The sequence below is a fragment of the Hemibagrus wyckioides genome, linkage group LG24, assembly GCF_019097595.1.
Source record: "Hemibagrus wyckioides isolate EC202008001 linkage group LG24, SWU_Hwy_1.0, whole genome shotgun sequence".
NCBI lineage: Eukaryota > Metazoa > Chordata > Actinopteri > Siluriformes > Bagridae > Hemibagrus > Hemibagrus wyckioides.
In genome coordinates this window covers 1,434,695-1,450,758 of record NC_080733.1, presented here as the reverse complement: position 1 = coordinate 1,450,758, position 16,064 = coordinate 1,434,695, and the positions used below count along the sequence as shown (strand labels likewise).

Genomic DNA, 16,064 nt, shown 5'->3' with positions numbered 1-16,064 from the left:
GCTTTGCCCGTAGTTTGGGAAATGGGAGATGCAGCAGCAAACCGAAATAAAAATAAAAGGAATAAAAACATCTTTATATATAAGACGATGTCTGATGGTTCTGTCAACAAAGTCTGCATTTATTGTTGATGTGAATTGAGTCATCACCGCAGCACGTCGAGTTTAAAATATCACTCGATGGCGAAGCATACAACTGATACAGAGAGCTCTCCTGCCCTCGCCAAAGGCAGACAACACTAGATTCTTTTCAGTGGAGACAATGTGAACCTGTGTTTTTTCTATGTTCTTTTCTTCATGTGTTTAAGTCATGAACAAGTTATTTGAAAAACATGTCCATGTTCTTTATGCTTTATATTTAAGTCAAAAGTCAAAGTAGCTTTATTGTCACTTCAACCATATATAGCAGATGCAGCACACAGTGAAGTGAAACAACGTTCCTCCTAGACCAGAGGTGATACACAGACAAAGTACAGTGACGCAGACAAACAGAGCTATGACATAAAAAAATTAAACTATACTTAAGGCGCAGTCTTTAAGAACTAGACATACAACAGAAGGGTACAGGAAGACAAGACAAGACAGTGCAGCAACAACAACATATAGGCCGACGTTGTGCAATGAACAAGACAATGTGCAAAGAACAGTGTACACAGTGATTGCAGATATTAAAGCGACATATGTAAACAGGATTAATATAAATATATATAAATGTAAAGTGGCATGTGCGTGCAAACAGGACAATTTAGTGTGTGTGTGTCTGTGTCCATGTCCAGCACAGTTCAGTTCTTTTTTTTTTTTGTGCGTGTGTGTTATGTATGTGTGTCCGTGTCCAGCACAGTTCAGTTCTCCTCTGAGATCAGATCTTGGTTGTACGTGTGTGTGTGTGTTTCCAGTTCAGCTCAGTTCTCTGCTGAGATACCTGATTGCCTGAGGGAAGAAACTGTTTAACAGTCTGGTTGTGCAGGTCCGAATGCTTCAGTACCTCTTACCGGATGGCAGAAGGGTGAAGAGTGTGTCCACAATGCTGTTAGCTTTGCGGATGCAGCGTGTGGAGTAAATGTCTGTAACAGAGGGGAGAGAGACTCCGATGATCTTCTCAGCTGTCCTCACTATCCGCTGAAGGGTCTTGTGGTCCGAGACGGTGCAATTCCCAAACCAGGCAGTGATGCAGCTGCTCAGGATGCTCTCGATGGTCCCTCTGTAGAAGGTGGTCAGGATGGGAGGTGGAAGATGAGCCTTCCTCAGCCTTTGCAAGAAGTAGAGACGCTGCTGGGCTTACCTGGTGATGGGGCTGGTGTTGAGTGACCAGGTGAGGTCCTCCGCCAGGTGAACACTAAGGAATTTGGTGCTCTTGACGATCTCCACGATGGACTCATCGATGTTCAGTGGAGAATGGTCACTCTTTGCTCTCCTGAAGTCAACCATCTCTTTAGTCTTTTAAGGTGGTTTCAGTAATAAATGTACACTTTGCCTGTTTAGAAGAAGTGATCTGAAAATGTTAACAGGCTTGTGTAAGTAAATCGCTCAGTGCAAAGAAAGAAGTAATTGTTTTCTATGTTCTTTTTTTCATATGTTTAATAGACATGAACAAGTTCTTTGAAAAATATCTATGACCTTTGAAACATGTCTAGTCTTCATGCTCTATGTTGAGTACGGTTTCACTAATAAACAACATACATTTCAATATTTGTCCATGCCCATGTTGATTAGAGTATTAAAAACTAAAAAAGTATTAATTTAAGGTACATTTAGAACAGATAAAAAATGTGCAATTAAGTTGCGATTAATTACGAGTTAACTCATGACAATCATGCGATTAATCGCGATTAAATATTTTAATTGACAGCCCTAAAAAATATATTAGAAAAATAAATTAGCAAATTGTTTACCCCATTTTTTCCAAGATGCTCTGCCAAAATGTACTTTAACGCTTTGAATAATTGCACACATCAAACTCATAAATACACTGATATAATTTTAGATTGTCTTTCTCCACCAAATGGCCTTTTCTACTGATGTACCACTTAACCTATGAAAAATGCTTTCTTTAATATAAAATGATTAAACCAGTTTTATTTATACCTGAGTGATGAGGTGTTGACGATGGAGACTCTGGAACAACATCTGCATTTTGTCTGCGGCAATTCTTCTTCTTTTTGAAGATTTCTGTGGCATGCTTATGGAAACAACCGCATTCAAGAAAGTATATTTATCAAGATAATCTTTCCACAAAAAATGTTATTTAAAACTAATAATGCAGTATCATTAACTCACTATGAGGTGGTTGTAAGTTACATGTTGGCTCCTAGTTGATAACCATTAATCACTTCAGAAATTCGGCGGGAAAAATTTAAACCCAGCTTCACCGGCTGCTTTGTCATCTTCTTCTTAATTGATTTGCGGCTGGGGAAGTAGGAGGTGCAGTACTGCCACCTAAAGGACTGGATGAATGATGCAGTAAACATCATTTATCGTGATCATTGGAAGCACTTGCAGACATCACTGGTAAGCTAACACTGGTTTAATAAAAAAGGAAAAAAAAAAGTCATGGTGTTTAATCATTACCAACTACACTACCAGTCAAAAGTCTGGACATATCTTCCCATGGTCTTTCCTGATGTTTATTTCTTTCTACATTGTAAAACAATGCTGAAGGCAGCCAAAATCCACAATAATGTCCTTTGAACAGTTGATATTGAGATATGTCTGCTACTGATGCTCTGTAAAGCCTTCATAACGCCTCTAATCTGAGGTGCTGTTAATTGGTGATTTCTGAGGCTGGTAACTCTAAATGAACTTCTCCTCTGCAGCAGAGGTCAGTTTTGGTCTTGCTTTACTGGGATGGTCTTCATGTGAGCCAGTTTCATCATGGGGCTTGATGGGTTTTGCAAATGCACTTGACAATAATATTCTTGGAAGAATTATTCCAGAACACCTGACCTTCGTGTCTCAAAATAACAACTGACTGTTGTTTGTTGTCGTTACATATGGATTACTGAAGTCCATGTGTGTTATTTCATAGCGTTGAAATCTCCAGTATTGTTCTAGAATGTAGAAAATAAGTCACTAAACAAAAAACATTGAATTAGAAGGTGTGTCCAAACTTTTGATTGGTACTGTATTTATACATTTTATTTGTATGTAAAATTTAATACATAGTTAATTCATTTAACACATTGTTGACTTCATATGTAGGTTCTTTTTGCAAGCAGAATGTTCTAATTGTACATTGCGGAAGAGAAAAAAAAATATACAAAAAGGTAATGATCATGCAATATTTGAGACCAAGTTGAGAACTTAATCCCCCCCATTTAAAGTTCTCAGGTATTTCTCAAAGAGAAACAGTTTCTCAGGAGAAATATTTGACAAGATGGAGAAAACACCTAAAATCTCATTCAAGTCTTAAATACTGCTCATTTCTGTCTAGGAGAAAAAGAAGAGGTTAACATGAGATCTCATCTTGGATTTTCCTTTGCTATGGGTTGGGCCAATCATCCGAAGTATTGGTTTGCTCAAGAGACAGGTTTGGTAACAGTGAGGCAAAGGAAGACAAGACAACGATGTCATCATGTCAAATAAAATTTGTTGTATTAATAAAATATAACAAAACATACTGTAACAATTTAGGAAAAACTGTATAAATTCAGGACTCAATATAATTAGCAATATACTTAGCTATAATATATATAATTCCCCGAGGAAGAAGGCAAGAGAAAAGAAAAGAAACACAAACACTGGAAACACAAGATCCTACCACATTAGTGTATATAGTTCAGTCCTTACATGGGCATGGCTTGCCAGCTTCAACACCTCACAACCTCCTTATCATGAAGGAGAAGTGAACTGAAGTCTTCGGATGCACTCCACAGGTAATGGTGGTGATGTCCACTCAGAAGATGGAGGGGAAAAAAAGACCCAAAAGAAAAAAGAAAAATTCAAGAGGATAGGAGAGAAGCAGAAAAAGAAAGGGGGGGGGATTAAAGACGAAATTAGGCATTTTCTTAAAAAGACACATCATGAAAATTTCTGTAAACAAATAATAAAAATATAAAAGAAATGTGGTGTTTTTTATTAACAACGGTAACAAGCTTGTATTTAAGTGCAAAAAAATAAGCACTTATATCTCCGAACAGCACACCTAACTTCATGTGCTCACGCCTCATGCGCATGGTAATTACCATATCTTAGCATAAGTGCATAAACATTCGCAAAACAAAGTTTGGTGTTTAAACTTAATTTCTATAACTTGTATACAAGTTTTTAACACAGCGTCAATATAAAGCACTTACCAAGAGAAACGCTTTTCTTTTTTATCAAACACAAACGACCTCTCCCTCTTTATTTCTCGCGTGGCACTGATGTTATATCTGCTCGCATCCACTGACTGACAACATTCAGCCTGCAATGTTGCTTTAAAAATTAATCTTCTCTTCTGTGTGAATCTCTACCACACGATCTCAACCTTTCTCTCTCAATTTACCAGATAACTAGGGCGTTTTAAGACAGTGTCATGCTCTCGCCATTACTCGGCTTCTTCCGGTTCTTATTTCTAAGCTTCGCCCATGGCTGGAGTTAACTATGTCAAGCGGTTCGTTAACCAATCAAAAAACACTTCCTGAACCTTAATCGAATGGCATTCAAAACTAACTTTCTATAAAACTATAAAAATAACAATCACTGTATTGCCTTCTCTTTTCTTCCCTACAATTATCTCTCCATCTAAAATAAATTATCCACTTATTTATCCACAAGGCTCATGATAACTTGGCTTACAAATGGGCCAGAACAGACTCCACCATTCAGCTGTTCTGTCTGTTGATAAAGGAATTCTCAGCACTAGAAATACTAGTATAGTAATTGACCGTTTTGCTCAAGTCAAGTCTCTGAGATACTCTCTGATGAGTCCATCCTCAGAGAAACAGGATAGAAAAGTCACCAAGAGCATGAAGCAGACAAGATACAAGCAGCAAGACAGATGAGAGAATGAGAGATGAGAGAACGAGAAGAGAAGAGAAGAGAGCTGTAAAAAAAATAAATAAATAAACACAGAACAATACATACAGTAGTGCTTAAATAAAAAATGTAGGGCATAAATGAGGAATGAAATAAGAGGTGTATAAATATAATACAGATTACTGCAAAATAATGATAATAAAAAAGGATCTACACAGCACTGCTCCACACACAAGCTGTAAAAGAGATAATATTACGTGGCATACCTGTGTGAGAGAGAAAATGTAATGAATTTAATGAACTCCTTTTTTAGTAGCAGGACTCTGAAATGTTGGAAGGAGTCAGAAAAAAGATTGAATGAAGTTTTCTAAAGTTGCATACTGTTTGTCTTCATTTGCGTTTATTATTAAACAACATTACATAAAAATGCCCTTATACAACGTGTTATTCTTGCTTACCCCCTCTCCCTAATTAGCCCCGGATGTTTCGGGCTCAGATTCAAGATTCAAGAAGCTTTATTGTCATTTCAACCACATATAGCTGACGCAGTACATAGTGAAATGAAACAACGTTTCTCCAGGACCTGGTGCTACATAAACATACAACAACATACAACACAGAGCTAGGACAGAAGTTTGTCTTAGCCACATAAAGTGCACAGTGTGCAGCTAGGTGCAAACAGAGCATAGACAAGACACTGCAAAGAAAAAAAATAAAAAAATAAAAATAAATAAATACAAGAAAGACAACACAAAAACACAGGACACTTAGCGCCGAAAAGAAAGAAAAGAACATGTGTAATGGAATGTAAGTGAAATAAAATAAGATAAAATGAAATGATGTAAAAAAAAATATTGTGCGAAAATACAACAGCAGCGGTTGAGGTAGTGCAAATAGAAATAAACATAAATATAACTATAGCAGGTAGTGCAATAAGTAATGAACAATATAAATTATGTGTGTGTGTGTGTGTGTGCATCCACACAGGCGAGAGAGAGAGACTGTGTGTGTGTGTATATGTGTGTGAGAGAGACAGAGAGTTGTATACAGTTCAGTCCTGAGTGTGTGTGTGTGTGTGTGTGTGTGTGTGTGAGAGTGTAGAACAGTTCAGTCCTGGGTGTTGAGGAGCCTGATGGCTTGAGGAAAGAAACTGTTACACAGTCTGGTTGTGAGGGCCCGAATGCTCCGGTACCTCTTTCCAGATGGCAGGAGGCTGAAGAGTGTGTGTGTGAGGGGTGTGTGGGGTGTGTAAGAGTGTGTGTGAGGGATGTGTGGGGTGTGTAAGAGTGTGTGTGAGGGGTGTGTGGGGTGTGTAAGAGTGTGTGTGAGGGGTGTGTAAGAGTGTGTGTGTGGGGTGTGTAAGAGTGTGTGTGTGGGGTGTGTAAGAGTGTGTGTGAGGGGTGTGTGGGGTGTGTAAGAGTGTGTGTGAGGGGTGTGTGGGGTCAGCCACAATGCTGTTAGCTTTGCGGATGCAGCGTGCGGTGTAAATGTCTGTGACAGAGGGAAGAGAGACTCCGATGATCTTCTCAGCTGTCCTCACTATCCCCTGAAGGGTCTTGTGATCTGAGACGGTGCAGTTCCCAAACCAGGCAGTGATGCAGCTGCTCAGGATGCTCTCGATGGTCCCTCTGTAGAACACAGTCAGGATGGGGGAGGGAGATGGGCTTTCCTCAGCCTCCTCAGGAAGTAGAGGCGCTGCTGGGCTTTCTTGGTGATGGAGCTGGTGTTGAGTTATCAGGTGAAGTTCCAAGGAATTTGGTGCTCTTGAAGATCTCCACCGAGGATCCGTCGATGGACAGTGGAGAATGGTCACTCTGTGCTCTCCTGAAGTCAACAACCATCTCTTTGGTCTTGTTGACGTTCAGGGAGAGGTTGTTGGCTCTGCACCAGGCTGTTAGATGTTGCACCTCCTCTCTGTATGCTGACTCGTCGTTCTTGCTGATGAGACCCACCACGGTCGTGTCATCGGCAAACTTGACGATGTGGTTGGAGCTGTTCATTGCTGCACAGTCGTGAGTCAGCAGAGTGACCAGCAGTGGACTGAGCACACAGCCCTGAGGAGCTCCAGTGCTCAGTGTGGTGGTGCTGGAGATACTGTTCCCGATCCGGACTGACTGAGGTCTCCCAGTCAGGAAATCCAGGATCCAGTTGCAGAGAGAGGGGTTCAGGCCCAGGAGACTCAATCAGATGCTGAGGGATGATTGTGTTGAATGCTGAACCGAAATCTATGAACAGCATTCGAATGTAGAAGTCTTTACAGTCCAGGTGTGTGAGGGCCAGATGGAGGGTTGTGGTGATGGCGTCGTCCGTGGTGCGGTTAGGACGACAGGCCTTTAAGGTCCTTGCTGGATCCTAAGATAGCAAAAGAAACAGTAAAGTAAGAGTATTTTCAAAGAAGAAAAATTTTCCAAAAGTGACAAAGGCAGCATGAAGGTAATCCATAAACTTATTTAATAATGAAAAGTAGATAAAAGCATTTGGGTTTGTTTCATATCATATTTGTGAACATATTTTTAACTTGAATATAGCAATATTAGTATATTATCTTATTATATTTGATTAATTTATTTGATTACTTAATATAGTATTATTACTATATTATTTGAATTTACCAAATATTTTATAAAATACTTTATTGGAATATGACTACACTTTTAAGATCTTGATTTAAAGATGTCAGCATGATCCTTTATTCTATTAAATGACTGACAGAGACCCATCCCCTATCAGCCAATCATTGCAGTCATAGTCAGTAAGCTTGCTGACATCATCCATAGCAACGACGTCAACCCCGTCCTTTCTCTTAGCTTAAGATTTCTGTCTGCTCCTTAGTAAAAATTGCTCTTAGCAGCATTTTGAATAGGTTTTAAGAGAAAACTCTTAACTAAAAACTTTTACTGATGTTTACGAGAACTCTTAGTGGTAAGATAAAATGTTTTGTGAATACCGGCCGTGGTTTATATTTTTTAACACACAGAACATACACATTACGCCACATACAATTGAACTCTTAAAAACTGTGAAACTGCTTTGGTCTCGAAGTTCTGAAACACACACCTGTCTCTGCTTTAAATATCCTGCAATCCTTTCCCTAGTGGCAGCTGGGTATTTGTCGTCATCGTCATCATTACTTTAGTTATGCCAGGCAATACAGGAAACTAGCATCTAAACCAGTAACAGAAACTAAGTCTGTGATCAGATATGTATAAGTGTTTGCCAAGAGAATTTAGAATGGTGAACATCATATAGCTAATAAAGGACAAAGATAATTTGCAGTCTTCTTTGCCAGAAGGAAGTTTTACCTCAGGAGTGCATAGATCCTCAGATTCCTTGGGGAATAACATCCTTCCTCTCAGTAGGAAGGGGCCAAACAAAAGTGTCTTTCAGACCCCGCTTGATTTGTTTATTTTGGCGTGTTCTTCTCCCAAGAACCTACAAAGTAAAATGAGAAACAGAAAATGCAATGTTAACAGTAAAGCACTAAATAAACAATTACTCATTCCTGTATAGCAGTGCCATTACAAGCAGAAAAAAAATATATATAAACGAAGGATGTGATAGATCGTAGGATATCTAAATTAAAAGCATCGTGTGTGTGTGTATTTTCAAATGATTTTCTTTATTATTATTATTATTCTTTACTTTCAACACACCTGATTCAAATCATCAGCTCATTAAGGGAGAGATCCATGAACTGAAGTAAACGTGTCAGTTAAGGAGATATACAAAATGTGCCGAGCAGTGAGTATAATTATATAATACCTGTTTAACTTATAACATAAAAGTAAAGTTAATAATATAACTTAGAGAACAAAATTTTCAGTTTTACTCAAATTAGGGTGATGCAAAAATGAGTACACCCCACTGAAAGTCTCTGGAGCAAAGCTAAATTTTAGACTACAAATGTGTAATTTAACAAGAATTCAACCACACGTGAGTCTAATTATTCAGTACACAGGTGTCCAGCAGACAGTTGACTATAAAAGGGTGTTACTTAAAGAAATCCCCTTCCCATTTCATGCTGTCAGCAATGGCACCACATGGAATAGAAATGTCACAAGAATAATTGTGAAATAATTGTGAAATATTTTCTTTATACCAGAAAGGTGAAGGCTACAAGAAGATCAGCAAAGCTTTACTTATCAGTCAGAATACTGTAGCAAAAGTGGTACAAAAAAAAGAAAAAAAATAGAACTGCAACTGTAAACCACTTGTTGGATTTAATCAATAAAAAGAGAAAAAAAATTCTACAGCATATATATATATATATATATATATATATATATATATATATATATATATATATATATATATATATACTACTCAAAAAGTTAAGGATATTGGGCTTTCGGGTGAAATTTCAGGATGCACCTAAAATGCACTATAACCTTTCCAGGTGAACTTAATTTGACCTTCTCTACACTTTTGAATGCACATGTCCAACTGTTCAGTGTTTCAGTACTTTCTGCAGAACTTGCTGTTCTCTAACAAGGTGCTTAACGGCAAAATTCACAACTGGTGTTTGATCCATGAATCCACCAATAAATTTTCTGGTTCAGTTAGAATTGGTATTTAAACAGTCCTCTTCATCATGCTGTTCACATTTTGACATCATGAGACCAAGACCACACCTAACAACTGATCAACAGTACCTCACCATTGTGAGGCTTCAAACAGGATGTTCTCAGAGGGAAGTGGCCACTGAGCTTAGAGTGTCACAGAGTGTCATCAGCAGGTTGGGACAGAGATACAGAGAGACTGGAAGAGTCACAGAAAGGCATAGAAGTGGATATCCTTTGGCCACATCCCACGTTGATGACCGCTTCATTGTGAACAGTGCCCTGTGGAACCGGATGATGAATGCCACTCAACTCCAGGCACATTTAATGGAGGTGAGAGGAACCCAAGTGTCACGTCAGTGTGGTCTGCTTGCTAGACGACCTGCAAGGGTACCTGACCACACCACCAGGCACAGGCATCATCGTCTTGCATGGGCTTGCATGGGCCAGTGCTGTTCTCTGATGAAAATCGATTGACGGTGAGCAGAAATGATGGCTGCCAACGATGTTGGAGACGTCAAGGAGAGCGCTATGCATCAGCCACCATTGTCACCAGATGAGCCTTTGGTGGTAATAGTGTTACAGTCTGGGCAGGTGTGTCTACTCCATACAGAACTGACCTACATCTTGTGAATGGTACAGTGACAAGCCAATACTACCTGAATAACATCATTAATCCAGTCATTGTGTCCCTGCATGAACAACACAGGCCTAATTTCATCTTCATGGACGACAATGCTCCAGCTCATCGAGGTCGCATCATTAGGGAACGGCTGCTGGAGGCTGGGGTACCTCAAATGGAGTGGCCTGCACTTTCTCCAGACCTGAATCCCATAGAAAACCTCTGGGATCAGCCGAGTCGCCGTGTAGAGGCTCGTAACCCTGCACCCCAGAACCTCAATGACCTGAGGGCCGCCCTTCAAGAAGAGTGGAATGCCATGCCTCAGCAGACAATAAGTCAACTCGTGAACAGCATGAGACGTCGTGGTCAAGCTGTAATTGATGGTCAAGGACACATGACAGATTATTGAGACATTGAGATTTTTTGTTGTGGTATACCCTCCACTGTTGCTGGATTTTGTTTCAATAAATTGTTTGAGATGAGGAAATCACCATTGCAGCTTCTACTTAAATGCCCTACTTTCATGATATAATATCACTGTAGTGTGAACTTTTTACATTTTCCATAAATTTCACCCAAAAGCCAAATATCCTTAACTTTTTGTGAACTTTTTGTCTCTAATGCAATGAAACAGTTCATACATGTATTTAAAGGAAGAATCGCAAGGATGGATAAGATTTAGCAACAACTGAAATACTGCTCGCATCTCTCTCATCACAAGTTGGCATGCAAGTGACGTCATCTAACATCGATGCACTTCACATAAAATTGACATTAAAATTAAACTTACAACATTATCTTCACAAAGTAATTGGAAAACCACGCTTTACAATTCAGTTAATGTAACAAAAATAAATCTACATTTATTCTTTTCCACACTTTCACAAACAAAATTCATCATCCGCATTAACTTTACATTATCTTACATGAACAATTTAATACACATAACAATTATACTGAAATTAAGAATGATTGTGGCTTACCTAATGCAATGAAACAGTTCAGGCATATATTTAAAGGAAGAATCACGAGGATGGATACGATTTAGCAACAGCCAAAACACATGTCCAATAGTCAATTCAGTTTCACAACCAATTAAATACATATCTAAATTTAGTTTACATGCCTGAACATGCTAATGCAAAAAGATTTCTAAAGCAAAAAAAAACCCATATATAAATAAAAAAATATTGCCAGAAATAATCTATCAACTCGATTATTTGAGTGGGTTACACAACCATCTCACAGAGACGTCCAGGTCGTCCACGGAAGTTAACATCTCGACAGGAGCATCTTCTAATGAGAAGGGTTGAAGAAAATCAGCATGCAAGTTCACTGCAGTTATCTAAAGAAGTAGAAAGCCAAATTCGGATGACTGTTTCTGCAGAGGAATGGCATGAATGGGTGCCATCCACGAAAAAAGCCTCTCCTAAAGCCCAGGCACAAAAAAGCCCGCCTAGAGTTTGCCAGGGCCCATGCTGACAAAGATGAAGACTACTGGGACTCTGTACTCTGGAGTGATGAGACCAAAATAAATGTTTTTGGAACCAATGGCTTAAAAACTGTATGGCGTCGCAAAGGTGAAGAGTACAAAGAAAAATGCATGGTGCCTACAGTGAAACATGGTGGTGGCAGTGTCCTTATGTGGGGCTGCATGAGTGCTCCTGGTGTCGGGGAGCTGCAATTCATTGATGGCATCATGAATTCACTGATGTACTGCTCGATACTGAAAAAGAAGATGCTACTATCGCTCCGTGCCCTTGGTCATCATGCACCTTTCTAACATGACAATGATCCTAAACAAACATCTAAGGCCACTGTTGGATTTCTGAAGAAGAACAGGGTGAAAGTGATTCAGTGGCCAAGTATGTCTCCTGATCTGAACCCAATCGAACACCTATGGGGAATTCTGAAGAGACAAGTTGAGCATCACTCTCCATCCAGCATCCGGTCTCTAAAGAGGTCATTACTGAAGAATGGAAAAAGATAGATGCTGCAAAATGTCAAGACTTGGTGCTGTCATTACAAATCATGGAGGCCATACAAAGTACTAGATGTAGTAGTTTTTGTCGGTTTGGTGTACTCATTTTCGCATCACCCTAATTTGAGTAAAACTGAAAAATTTGTAATCTATATAATTTGTAATCTATAATAAAGTTATATTATTAACCTATTAAATTATAATATAATATTATAATTATATATTATAACCTATTAACTTTCATGTTATAAGTTAAACAGATATATATAAACAGTTATATTAAACTTAGTCTGGTCAACATGTCAGTGCTCTCTCATTTGTACATTGCTTTGGATAAAACTTCTAAATCTTCTAAATGAATAAATTTAAAATCAGTTAAAATATTCGATTGATCAAGAAAAGAGGGCATTCACAAACATTAAAAAAAATTTCAATTACTGCATATGACAGCAGACACTCGTAAAGCCACCTTCTGTTTTCTTCTGTTGGACCAGGAAGATACCAAGGCAAACAAAGTTCCAAGATTTTACTGTATTGGTCCTCAGTCAATGGAACTTGTCTATCGAAACATAATAAATATATAATAATAGTAATACATACCAAACAAAGTGCAAATACAACAGAAAAATCTTCCAAAATAAGACCCAGTTTATAATAATATACATACAAAGCTGATGGTCTCTCGTACATCAATCAGTCCTCCAATTGCAAACTGGACAGTCCTCCAATTGCAAAGTGGCTGTATCAGATGACCCGTGAAACAGAACATGAACAAAAGCTCTGATGAGGCCTGTAAGACACGGGCCTTGATGCAAGTGGCCTAGCATTCTTCCTGCTACCAAGAAAACATCACTTTCCATTAGAAACTGTGATGAAGAAGGCACCATATGGTCTGGCTCTCTTTCAAGAGGCATGTTACACCTATTCCTATTCCTAAAACATAAAATGAGCAACATTAATTTTCATAAAATAGTTTAACAAAATTAAGTAAATTTTGCAGTCCTGAAGAAATTATTAAACTGCTTACCCAAATTCAAACTAAAACCTTACTTGAAAGCATCTGGTAACTCCATCACCAACTGCAGAGTCCCCTGTATGTGTAACATACAGTAGTATAATGGTGACATTATAACTACGCATTACTAAGCTACACTTGTATACATTTTCTTGTGTATATGTTTTCATCTTCTCTAAGCTGTACCTTTAAGATGACATTCAAAAGGACACGCCCACTCTACATTTTGTTGCTTGTAGAAATTGATAAGCTACCTTTCTTGCTCTTGAGCACACATCTTAAGTCCATGTACATTAAAAGAGGTTTTCCTGTCTTGTGGAGACTGAGAATTTCTTGTGTGTGCAGCCATTTCTGGATCTGGATGGGTCTTCCAGTCTGGTAAATAAAATGAAATACTTTCCTAAATCATGCAAAATCAAAGGCGCTTTGTTTCAGACCAACAGATGTGTTGTTAATTTTTCCATCTCTATTTTTTTGGCACAGTAAAGAATTGTGAAAACAACTAAATAAATAAAATTCACTTGACTGTAGTTATAAAAAGATACTTCATTGTCCATGAACGTCAAATCGGTTGTATCACTCATTGTATTATCAAATTTTCTACAAAAAAGAAAGACAGTACATGCTTAAAATACAGTTTCAAGTGTTAGGACAAAGCATCCTTTCAAGTACAGTTTCCTGTTCCTCACAAAACAAATATTATCCAGCTTGCACACCTTTCCTCACATTCACCGGCATGAACCTCCAAGATGCCAAGGGGCATTTCTTCTTGACATATAGGACAGACAGCCTGTAATACTCATGACAAATCATGTTCTAAATGCAAAACTGAGACACATTTTTTGTCTGTTCTTTACCAGTTTACATTTTAGGAACAATCAGTCTCTATTTTCTTATTGGCCATCTTGGGAGTAATACATTTTGCACTAGTCAGAAATGCAAGTACAATGAGTGAAGGTACCTGTTCATTTTTCATGACTTCATTGTTGTCACTGTTCTCCCTGTCCTCATCTTGTGCTTCATGCTGTGGTTCTTCATCATCGTCCAACATAACAACATCAGGACACAACTTTATGTGGTTAGTTAGGACTTGAAGGGAGTATGATGTGTTGCATTTCTTGCACATTGCCTTTGGCATGTTATGGAAAGTTTCAGAATATGGAAGCAAGGGAGTAGTGTCTAATTCATCTTGAAGAGGAGCTATATAGAGGACTGAATGCTCTCCAATTTTGGTAGCTTTCACAAGTCTGCCTGTGTAGCCACAGTCTGTAGGTGCCACTAGGACAAGTTTATGACTTCCCCAACAAATTTGTAGCAGTACATATACATATATATATATATATATATATATATATATATATATATATATATATATATATATTAATATATATATATATTAACAGTCTTAATATATAAGACTGAACAGCAAGTTATATAATGTACTGAACCTCCTGATGAGTCATGTTTTCATCCAGGGTGGCAGTTCTGTGTCCTAATCCTGCCTGTGCATGCAGCAGCTGATCTGGACCACTGGGTGACCTTTCACATTGGGTCGGTAGCAGGTGAAACATGACCTGAAATGATTTTTGTTTTTTGGGCACAGGACATTTTTCAGTAAATCGTTGTTTGTCTCTGCGATTTAAGAACAATCCAGGAAAAGACCTTGTCCTTCCTGAATTAATCCACCTCTATACCATCATTATGACGCCACCATGGGTGTTGCTAGGCCATTTTCTGCTCAGCCCTCCTAAAATTCTGCGATTCTCCATAAACTGTACACAAGTTCGTGATCACCTCAGTCCAATTTATAAATGTCATATGAAAACGGCGGCAGACTTCGGCTCTTCCCGTCTTCAATCCAGCGTGTTCTTCAATCTTCAGACTGAGGATCAGAGGACAAAAGTGTGTGTGTGTGTGTGTGTGATCAGGAAGACTCGTATTTGGCTTGTTCAGCACTCAAATGTTATACACATCTATGCAATACAGTGGAATGCTGCAATCCTATCCTTTTAGTCAAACCTTTATTTTATTTATTTATTTATTTTACTATTATACCCTCACTGGGGCTGAGCCTCCCTTAAATGAAAATTCTAGAATCGCCCCTGAATGCCATGGCAAAAGATACTAATCAACCATTAAATAAAAAGTAAAAAAGAAATTAGTCTACAGTATTTCACACCTCACAAGGAATAGTCAATTTTAATACAGATACTTTTCTCAAAAAAGACATTCTTGATGCCGTATGCAGCAAACTGTAATCTCCGGAGGACACAGCATCCGAAATTTGATGCAGTGAATATAGAAACAATGTATATGGGCGGGTCGCTGCCTCTGACTACTTAAATTATCCAGTCAAAGGACGGGAAATTGCTGATGTAATCGTACGCCTGCTAGATGGCCCCAGTGACGCCAACTCAAAATCTGATTGGTTAATGGAACAATTTCATTGCCACTTATTTTAAGCTCCGGGCGCCTGCACTATTGATTCTGAAGGCCTTAAGACAGATTTCAGATTTCTTCAGATGTCATCCACTGTCTGAAATATGATTGGATAAATACTCTTATCATAAATATACACTACTGGAAGCAGCGCAACCGAGAGAAAAGCTCTGAAATGTAGAGAATAGACTATTAGGAATAATTTAATACACATTCATGGAAAAATATATTAAATATATTAAAATGCAATTCAGTGATTCAGATCACTGCTGTTTAGGCCAGCAGAGAAGGACTTACTGGCCCTGAAGGTCCACCACCGCTATGTTGTAATTCAGTGAGTATCACTTATTCATATTTCTTTCTAGATTGTAGAATAATAAAACTCTAGAAGAGAACTATGTTATTAAAGAAAACAAAACCAACTCAAAGCTGTTATATTTTAGTGTCTTCAAAGTAGCTACCACTTGCCTTGAATTTGAAGAACTGGCATTTTAT

The 16,064-nt window shown here is 38.3% G+C and overlaps 1 long non-coding RNA gene across 1 annotated transcript; it reads right to left on the bottom strand.

The window, feature by feature from the left end:
- Window positions 1-257: 257 nt before the first annotated feature.
- Window positions 258-3,951, bottom strand: LOC131345315 (uncharacterized). Its single transcript, XR_009203470.1, has 4 exons — window positions 3,784-3,951; window positions 2,275-2,441; window positions 2,083-2,176; window positions 258-1,489 (listed from the first exon to the last, which is right to left on the bottom strand). It is a non-coding gene; the product is annotated as an uncharacterized LOC131345315 (long non-coding RNA).
- Between the last annotated feature and the right edge of the window lie 12,113 nt (window positions 3,952-16,064).